Consider the following 7766-nt stretch of genomic DNA (forward strand, 5'->3'; position numbering starts at 1 on the left):
TGGAGTCCTCTACATCTAGACTGCAGGCTTCTTGCACAAGAAGCTTTTATCGGAAGAGATCTTTGCATCCACACTGCAAAAGCGCATGGAAAAAGCGATGGGCTTTTGCGAAAGAGAATGTCCAGACTTCATCAGTAAACTCTGATTGCTACGCACAGAGTGCTACCAGAGCACCTGTGCTTTTTCCTCTTCCCTCTTCTTCCGCAAAAAAACCCCTCTTCCCTGTCCACACACGCCTTTTTGCGCAAGAGCTCTTGCACAAAAAAGCGTTCTTCCTCGTTGAATGAGAATTACCAATTGCGCAAAAACCCCTCCGATCTTTTGATTTACTTGCACAAAAACGCACTTGAAGTGTGGATGCTCCATGAGTTTTTCTGGAAAAATGGCTGTTTTTCTGCAAAAACTCTGTAGCGTAGACATAGCCCCAGTCCAGTTCCTTAACCACAAAGTCATCCCTTCTTCCTGCCTATGATTTAGATAATATTCTGCCCCACCTTGTATTTTTACATCCATCATGCATTTTAGCACACAGTTTGTTTGAAAAACTCTATGAAGACCTAGACGTTGCAAATGTTTTTGATTTAATGAACACAAGTAATGTATCAAATCTTTTAAGTGCTAATGTAAAAAAAAAAAAGATAGGTTGAAGCAAAATATCAGGTTGAAACAGAACTTAAATAAAATAGGAAAATCATTAAGAGTCAGGAAAAAAACGCAAGGGCAGGCTTTGGCGGGTGTTTTCCCATCACAGTAAAAAGCACTGAGGCAAAATCAACATTGTGATGTCCACACAAAAAAGACCTTTTAGTAGAGGCCAAATTAGTAGAATCTTACAGAATGTACAACTGCTGATGGAGATTAGCAAGAGAAGGCAAAACACAATCTTACTGATTTTCACATTTATTTAGGTGCATGTAGTGCCTTAAATTCATACAAAAAAACCCAAAAACAAGGTCACACCCATTAGCAGGCACATAAAGGCCTGATCATGGACATTCTTCAGAGAATGCCTAGACCTCTGTGTAAGCAGATAACATAATGGCAACTGACCACAGAAATGAGGTGGCTTTGCAGGCCCAGGGTAAGCTGCCTGTGCTGCCCCAGGGGGAAGGAGGGGTGTTCGTGGCAGCCACCTGGCTCCTCCTGGGGTAGGAAGGTGGGGGACTCCAACCTACAACCCCTGCAGCTGATGCCTTATCCAGTTGGCCACATGAGGACCCAAGCCACTTCCCTACCTTCAGCTGCTGCCTTATCCTCCCTACCTTCATCTCCCCCACACACTCTACACTCCAGCCAGTGCCCATCATACACTCACACCCCCTGCCCTGAACCTCTCATATACCAAACCCAGACTCCTGCACCCTCACACCCCAGCCCCCTACCATAACACTCCTACACCCCAACAGTGTGCCCTGAGCCCATCATATACCCAAATCCCCTGCTCTGGGCCCCTCATATATTCCAACCAAGACTCCTGCACCCCCACCACCCCACCCCTCGCCATAAGATTGACAGAAGACAGCCTGAATGTGTGCATGAAGCTGGATTTAACCGGTTATGATGTAAACATCAAAGAAATGTGTAAAAAGATGCAGCAGCAGAAGTCCCATTAAATCAAGTCTGTGAGTATGTTTTATTTTTGCTATTATTAATCATCATGTCAATTAGCAATAACATGAAGTTGTATGTTTTTAGCCATGCAAACTGGCATTCCTATATGGTTCTTTGCTGACCACTTGTTCTGAATTTTGATATAGTTTGGCTCTTTGGTTTGAAAAGGTTGTGATCTCGACCTACAGTACCGTACAAAATCTCACTCACCCCAATTTAACTCTCTGAAACAATCAGTTCTGATTCACATGCCAGCTTTCATGAATAACAAATGACGCATGCGAAGTCTATGTCTATTCAGCTCCAGGGTCCTAGTTCTTCAGATGGTACAAATCAGCACAGTGCTACTGATTTCAATGGGCCTATACCAGCAGAGGATCTGAGCCTAGACGATTAGGGAACATCCGCTCCAATGCTGCTGCATACCAGCACACACTGAGAGCTGCTGCTCTTGAGTTCTTTGCCCGGCAAACTGATTTTACACTGAGAGAAGGGGGTGTTTTCCCATATGATTTAGGATGAGATTACTCACTGGTGAGCTACTGTTCACACAAGGAACTTTGTCTTTATTGAGGCTAGGTCCACATTAGGGGATAAGTTCAAGTTAAGACATGCAACTCCAGCTACTGTAATTGCATAGCTAGAGTTGACGTACTTTGATTTGAACTTTGGCGCCGTCCCCGCAGTGGGAGGTCAATGGGAGAAACACTCCCATTGAATTCCCTTACTCCTTGTGATGAGTAGGAGTACCAGTGCCGATAGGGGCGCCCTCAGCATTTGATCTTTATTATATAGCTAGGTAGATAGATTTAGTGGGTCCCTACTAGACCCACTAAATCAAACACCAGAAGATCAACCTCTGGATCTTCCATTATGTATAAATATGCCCTAAGAAGCCCTGTATGGACTGGAGACAGGTCACAATTCAATGAGCCCACTGGTACTGGATAACATGAAACACTGCTGGGATCCCCTAAGCAAGCAGCTTGTCTGGAGGCTATTTGCCAGCACCTCAAAAAATTCCCATGTAGGGGTCTGAGACAGATAAAGTTGGCAAAACAACTTTTGACTCTGAGACAATTTTGTCTGGTGCCTTTACACACCCACATGCTGAAATGAAAATTTCCCATGAAGGTGAAAGCAGATGCTGAGGCAGGGATTCCATGACCGAACCACACCCTTATGTGTCACTCTGCAGAGGAAGAAGAAATTACACAGTGCTCTGCTCACGCATACTTCCTAAGCCTCTGAAGCCATGAAGCAATGCACCATTCAGGGTTTATTTGTACTTGGATATTTCTGGATTCTGGAAGAAGGCAAAGTTACACACTCTGTGCAGGGACCCTGCTCCACACGGTGAAGTACTGCAGAACAGCGCTTGCGAGTGTTCAGTCAAATCCGCACTGCTGTCCTATTCTGCCACGTTCATGACCTTTTCATATATGCTGCTCACAAACATCAGTTTGAACATGTTATTGTTGATATGAATGTTTAGGGAAGAGCAGTCCTCTTCCTGGGTATTCATGAACAAACAAGAGTATTTGTTATTTGCTCCCTATAAGTTTCTGTCAATGTATTAGGCCTTGTTCGCACTCACCCCTGCTGCTGATCTAATCTATTGGAAGTTGACTGACTTACCCCAGCATCTTGTAGATGCTGTGGCTGCTCTACCATTGATGCTGGCTACTCTTCTTGTCCTAGTGGAGTACCAGCATTGACAGGAGAGAGTTCAGAGATTGATTTATTGCATCTGAAGCAGATACGATAAATCGACGGCCGGTGGATCAATCACAGCAGCATTGATCCCTGATGTTGTAGAGACAAGCCCCCAGTGAGCTGAAGCAACACCATTTAACTTAAATGGCCAATCACACACCTTGCTGATTTGCACAATTTGCAAACAACTGACAGAATGAAATAGTGCTATTTCGAAATAACAGACGCTGTTAAGATGCGGGTAGTTCAAGAGAAAACCCTTTTCTCGAAATAACTGGTAAACCTCATTGTATGAGGAATAAGGGTTATTTCGAGAGAAGGGTTTTCTCTCTAAATAACTGCATCTTAACAGTGTCTGTTATTTCGAAATAGCGCTATTTCAGAATAGAGCCATAACAGAAATATGCAAATGAAGCACGGGATATCTAAATTCTGGCTTCATTTGCAATTTCGAATGTCTTCATTTGCATCCGTCTCTCGTAAGAGGGTGCAAGTGTAGACATACCGACAGTGATGTATTAGAGAGCTCTATTGTTAATTTAATTAATTCATCAGCAACGAGCAGTGGCTGCAGTATCGGTGGCAGAATCTCCCCCCCTGATATACTGGTGTTTGCACTGGCGCTTCTTAGATTGGTGTAACTTACATTGTTCAGTGTGTTATGTTTTTAATAAACATGGATTTTTTGCTAGCATACAAGTAGAACATTGAAGACATGAAAGTAAGTGGACTACGTTACATGAAAACAAAGTGTTCTTCATCCAAAATTCATCCTACTATTCACATGAAGTTTGAGTGAAAACCATTTTGTGGAAAAATACCTCCTGAGGCAAATCCCAGAATTGTGTGTCCCTAATAACACATGCACTGACCTGTAACTGATACAGTGGAAACAACCCACATTAATGCAGAATGAACCATGCATACAAAAGTTACATTCATCCAAGACACTTGCCCGAGTTGTCACTATAGCTGTGTGGACCAGGCATGGCGGCAGTATCTTTCCACATTCATGCACATGCCCATCTTGGAGACCGGCACTGAGTTACGTTCGAGCTAGGCTTAAATAGGAAATATAACAACTAGCACATTTTGAGTGGGTACCTGATGTGCTGCTAATAGTAAATCCTATGGTTTGTTCTTCCAGATACCACCCGTATTCCTTAGAGGGCTGTTTCTTCCTTGCTCAGAATTAAGATGCATCTTTGTCACACACACGCTGCTCCTCCTAGAGGGATTACTGAGAGAATCACAAGAACCAAGCCTTTCTTTTGAGAAACTCTGACCCCAATTGTATGTTGAAGAGCTGCCTGGCAGCTTCCAAGGCAATGTGAGGACAGAAAGCCTGTGGCTGCAACTCAGCAAGAGTGTACAGTATCTGAGGCAGAAGAGCGAGAGAGACAGGGGTTGGTGGTGTCATGGAGGATCCACCATAAAGTTCATAGAATCATAGAACCATAGTATGTCTAGACCACATGCTTCTGGCGACAGAGGCATGTAGATTAGGCTACCCGGCATAGGAAAATGAAGCGGCGACTTAAATAGGTATCGCTGCTTCATTTAAATTTAAATGGCTGCCGCGCTGAGGCGATCAGCTGTTTTGTTGGCTCAACGCGGTAGTCTGGACGCTCCGCGGTCAACATCAAAGGCATTCGAGACCTCAGAAGGTCATCAAGTCCAGCCCCCTGCCCTAGGCAGGACCAATCCCAACTAAATCATCAAGTTGGAACCAACCTTTAAAGCTCTGAAGTCCTTGGAGTCTTGTAGCCCAGCCATGAGGGAGGAAGCATGGGTGTCCATGTAACAGCTTAGTAATCTTCAGCTCTTGGGCTAGCCATTTATTTATAGAGCTATTTTGTGCCTTATTTAAACCGAATGAAGCTTTGAGGCAGGGTTGCGCCTACTCTTTTCTCATCCTTGCGCAACAATACCCCTCGCTGGGTCTTTGGCAAGGACTGAGCATGGGACTGTTTGTATTTAAAGGCGGAGTGTTTCTGGGGAGTAGGTTATTCCATAACCGGGTGAGCCAACAAACTCGCCAGACCCCTTAGGTGGAGGGAGAGTGGGGGCCGCACTCCCAGAAGGGATAGGGCCTTGGGTGGAAGGAGTGGAGCTGGGGAAGCCCCTCAGTACTGCCTGGAGTGTGCTCCCCCCGACCAGCACCATCTGGAACGTACCGCCTGAGGCTTTGCAGTACGCTGTGTGGTGTTCCCATGGCGATTTAAAGGGCCCAGGGCTCCAGCCACTGCCGCAGTAGCAGCAGCTGGGAGCCCCACGTCCCTTTGAATTATTGGGACCTGGGGAAGTTGACCCCTTTGACAGGCCTGCATGTAACTCTCTTCTGGGGGATCTCTTGTCTTGTACCTCCTCTGAAACAACTGGCGCTGGCCACTATCAGAGATTAGATGCACTTGGGGTCTGGATCATCCAATATAGTAAATCTTACATTACCATTAACCATGCCTCCATGAACAACGAGTTACATTAAAAAAAAAAAGCTGATTAAATGCACAAGGTCTGTGGCTGATTCTGGAACAGAGCGGCAGAAATCCCTGAGGTCCAAACATGGGTAGCAAATGAAGTGTTCTGAAAATAACACTGCTCTAATTTCTTCCTGCCAAGCATAAGTAATAGTTGGATTCATCTCTGTAAATTTTTTTTTCTGGTCGTGTTTTTTAATCCCTTTAATTGAAATTCATAGACTCATACAATACTAGAACTAGAAAGGACCTCTGTTTTCTCTATATTAATATGTTACCAAGCATTATTTTAACCCATTTAGCAAAGGGGCGTTGCTGGCGTTAAAAAAAAAAAAATCAGTGATCAGAAAAGCTTCAGTGTGCCAAATTTTCCTCCAGATGTTGGTGTAAGCATGGTAGAGGACCTGCATAATGCAAGAAAGGAAGCAGAAATGACTGTAAATATTGTCTATTTAAAAAGTGGTTGTATTTAGGGAAAATGTTAGTTTCAGTTGTCTTTTGATAATTAGGGCCTGACAAAGCCCACAGCTGTCAGAAGAAGGGATCCTAGACCTCAATTTAGTACATGCTTGATTTTAAACCTAAGTAATTCCACCGATTTAAATGGCACTACTCATTTGCTTAAAGTTAGGCAGGTACTTAAGTTCCTTGCTGAATCAAGCTCCTAGTACTGATTTAGGGTACCACTGCCAGCATTGACTTCAATGGAAGGCCCTTAATGATCATTATACAGAGAATTAATTTAGCAACGAGCAGTGAAGCACGGCTCCAGCTGTGCTCAAGAGCCCATCGGAGTAAAAGGAAAGGCCGTATTTAAGCACAAACTTCTACAGTTATTGCTTATAAACATATTTTTAATATATTTCTATTTGTGTGGATACAGGTGCCACCTGCTGGTCTCCTTCCATGGCCCCATTAACATGCTCTGGGTTTGATTGAATAAGGCATATTATTAAAAATAGACTGGACAAAGCATATACGGGGACATTTTCAAAGGTGTGAATGCCTCCCTTCCAGAGTTCAGCCTGTAAAAGTCTCCTAGACAGTGTACTATAGCAAAAGTCCTAAAATGTCCAGGACAATGGATGACATAACTTAAAAGTATCTTTTACATCTCTAAGTTGTATGAACTTCTGCTTCAAGACAGTGACTGTCTGATAATAAAGAGGACATAGGCAAAAGCTTAAGTACCGGTAAGGCAGTCATACACAAGAGCCGAGTGGAAGAATGCCAAAGTACAAGTGAAGCCACTCACTGCCTTGGTGTTTGAATCTCAGAATTCAGTATGTTACTTCATGTGTTTCTACGAAAGCAAATTGTGATGAAGGTGGTTAGGATGATGTAAACCTTAACACAACATTTTTCATGCCTGTCCTTGAACAGAGATCTTATTTTTCTTACCTAATAGTTTAAAAAAAAAAAAGACTGCTCCTAGGTGGATGGAGACTCTCTGTCTCCAGATCTATTGTGAATAAAATAACAATCTACCATAGAAAGACACTTTCATTAGACTCCTTATCTATGTTTACTGTAACTGTGATCAAATAGATTCAGTATGCTGACTGCAGCATTAGTTCCCCCTAGAGCAGGGGTTCTCAAACTTCCTTGCACCATGATCCCCTTCTACCAACAAAAATTATTACACAACCCCAGAAGTGGGGACCAAAGACAGAGCTCACCAAAGCCCCACCACCTGAGCCCTAGGCCGAGGGGGGAGGGGGGAGTCGGGCGGGGAACAAAGCTGAAGCCCAAGGGCTTCTGCTTTTTGGGGGGACATGTAACCTTAGTCCTGGGCAGGGAGGAATGGGGGGGAGGCTTGTGCTTCAGACATTCTGGGGCCCAGAGCCAACACCAGCCTTGGTGACCCCATTAAAATAGGCTCGTGACCCACTTTGTGGTTCTGAGCCATGGTTTGAGAACCGCTGTCCTCCCTAAAAGGTAGTCACATGGTACATGACA

Source organism: Pelodiscus sinensis, chromosome 26, assembly GCF_049634645.1.
Source record: "Pelodiscus sinensis isolate JC-2024 chromosome 26, ASM4963464v1, whole genome shotgun sequence".
In the NCBI taxonomy this organism is placed as follows: domain Eukaryota; kingdom Metazoa; phylum Chordata; order Testudines; family Trionychidae; genus Pelodiscus; species Pelodiscus sinensis.